A 2,500-nucleotide genomic window follows, 5' to 3' on the forward strand; every position below is an offset into this window, starting at 1 on the left:
AACCCACGTTGTGCCTTAACCTAACCCACGTTGTGCCTTAACCTAACCCACGTTGTGCCTTAACCTAACCCACGTTGTGCCTTAACCTAACCCACGTTGTGCCTTAACCTGCTCTGTAATTGGCATATGACACGTTACATTAATCCAGTGTTGTCTAACCACAACCCTCTGAATATAGTTCGCTACTCGCACCGCCCACCCTCTTGTGTATCGTTTCATGTTCAACACTTCGCAAGTGTTGCTTACTTTTTACATGCTCCCGCTGTACACTGTAATGTGGACGACTGCAGGATGTACATCGCCCCCCCCCCCTCCCCCCTGCCTTCGCACGCTGGTCGTTCAGGTGCTTGCGTGTTCAATGCCCTTCGCAGCTGTTCACTGGCATTCGCATGTCGAAGCGCTCAGTCTACGTCGTGGTACGGCCTGTGTCCACTGTCCGCTGATGTCGTAAGCTTAACCCTCACATTGTACTGCACATAGGTCCGTATGTACTGAATGATACGCTGTGGCACATGTGTGACCGTACAACGACTGCGCCCAACAACAGCGAACCATACGGTCCAAATGTTGTGCACTCAGCCACGTGCCGTCTCCCCATAACAGCTACATTGCAGTGTGGTACGCCATAGAGACGTGTGGGAGTAACGGACGCCCTGGATGGCGATCAGCATGAGCCGTCTGTTGATGTAGTGGCGCGTGTATTCAAACGTAGTCGTCTCTTCTCACACAGTGTGATAGCATGGTGCACCGCGTTCCACATCTGCGACATGGTACAGATGCTGGTTGACAGTCGGTCTCGTAATGGACATCGCATACGTAGGGGGCCACCTCCCACGCGTTCTCTAGTCGGGCACATTTTGTTGCGTGTATGTGGGCAGACGTAGTGTGTCGTGACACCTAACAGACAGGTATGCAATAATCGTTGCATTTGCAAACTGGGATGGACGTCTCCGTTTGCTGGTGACGTTACGCAAATGAACAACTGGTAAACCCATTGTGGTGCGGTTGTTGTTGCTGGAGGTAAATCAGTAAGGGCAAATCTGTGTGTGAAGCGATACGCGGCGGTGGCTGGGTGGGACCGTCCCCGGCCGGTGAGGGGGGGCCGCCCGGCGTGCTGGCCGCGCGGTGCGTGGGCGCACGCGCTACAGCCGGCTGGTGGGGGCGCCCAGTGGCAGGCGCGCCGGCCGACGGACGCGGCAGGCGGCGCAGCTGCGCGCCGGGGCACCCTGCGCGCGGCGCCGGGCGGCCAAAGTGGGTCCTCGCGGGCCCGGTGCGAAGCGCGGTGGACATCTGCAGTGTGCTGGTCCGACTGAGGACTGTGTGCGTTGAGGATGCGCCGCCGCCCGGCACTCGGCGCCGCGACGCCGTCTGCTGCTCGGTCGCCCCAGCGGTTCTCGCTGGTGGTTTGTATCGCAGTTGTGCAGACGTGTTGGCACGTGCGCTGTGCTGGGAGAGTTCGCTTCGGCACCCACGTGGGGCCTTTGCCCTTCTGTGGCGCTGGCGTTGGAGCTGCCGGTCACCGTAGGTGGCGCGTGTTGTCTCCCGCCGGCAATGCCACGACAGCACGCTCCCGGGCCTCTGTCGGCAGCGGCAAGCTCAGTTGGGAGCACGGGTGGTCGCACCTAAAGCGTCTACTCGCCTAACTCCGGGCGATTGCGCCTCTCTCGAACCCGACCAAGTACTTAGGACGGCGCTGCGCGCCGCCGGGACCTGAGAGGGTTTCGAGGTGTATTGTGCAGGGGAGCTCAGCCTCCTCCTGTTTGCAGAATAATTGAGCGGACGCTTGCGTGTTCGCGCGGGCCCCTGGGACACACTCCCGGGCGGCCGGCTGCTCAGCTCTAGTTGACGCAGCTCCCTGGTTGATCCTGCCAGTAGTCATATGCTTGTCTCAAAGATTAAGCCATGCATGTCTCAGTACAAGCCGCATTAAGGTGAAACCGCGAATGGCTCATTAAATCAGTTATGGTTCCTTAGATCGTACCCACGTTACTTGGATAACTGTGGTAATTCTAGAGCTAATACATGCAAACAGAGTCCCGACCAGAGATGGAAGGGACGCTTTTATTAGATCAAAACCAATCGGTCGGCTCGTCCGGTCCGTTTGCCTTGGTGACTCTGAATAACTTTGGGCTGATCGCACGGTCCTCGTACCGGCGACGCATCTTTCAAATGTCTGCCTTATCAACTGTCGATGGTAGGTTCTGCGCCTACCATGGTTGTAACGGGTAACGGGGAATCAGGGTTCGATTCCGGAGAGGGAGCCTGAGAAACGGCTACCACATCCAAGGAAGGCAGCAGGCGCGCAAATTACCCACTCCCGGCACGGGGAGGTAGTGACGAAAAATAACGATACGGGACTCATCCGAGGCCCCGTAATCGGAATGAGTACACTTTAAATCCTTTAACGAGTATCTATTGGAGGGCAAGTCTGGTGCCAGCAGCCGCGGTAATTCCAGCTCCAATAGCGTATATTAAAGTTGTTGCGGTTAAAAAGCTCGTA

The 2,500-nt window shown here is 57.2% G+C and overlaps 1 non-coding gene across 1 annotated transcript in view; it reads left to right on the plus strand.

Moving 5' to 3' along the window:
* Positions 1-1,852: 1,852 nt before the first annotated feature.
* The window catches only part of LOC126178735 (small subunit ribosomal RNA), a 1,909-nt gene continuing 1,261 nt past the window's right edge, over positions 1,853-2,500 (plus strand). The window contains exon 1 of the ribosomal RNA XR_007536598.1: positions 1,853-2,500. This exon is cut by the window's right edge and continues 1,261 nt beyond it. This is a non-coding gene — a ribosomal RNA (small subunit ribosomal RNA).

Source organism: Schistocerca cancellata, chromosome 3 (assembly GCF_023864275.1).
Source record: "Schistocerca cancellata isolate TAMUIC-IGC-003103 chromosome 3, iqSchCanc2.1, whole genome shotgun sequence".
In the NCBI taxonomy this organism is placed as follows: Eukaryota; Metazoa; Arthropoda; class Insecta; order Orthoptera; family Acrididae; genus Schistocerca; species Schistocerca cancellata.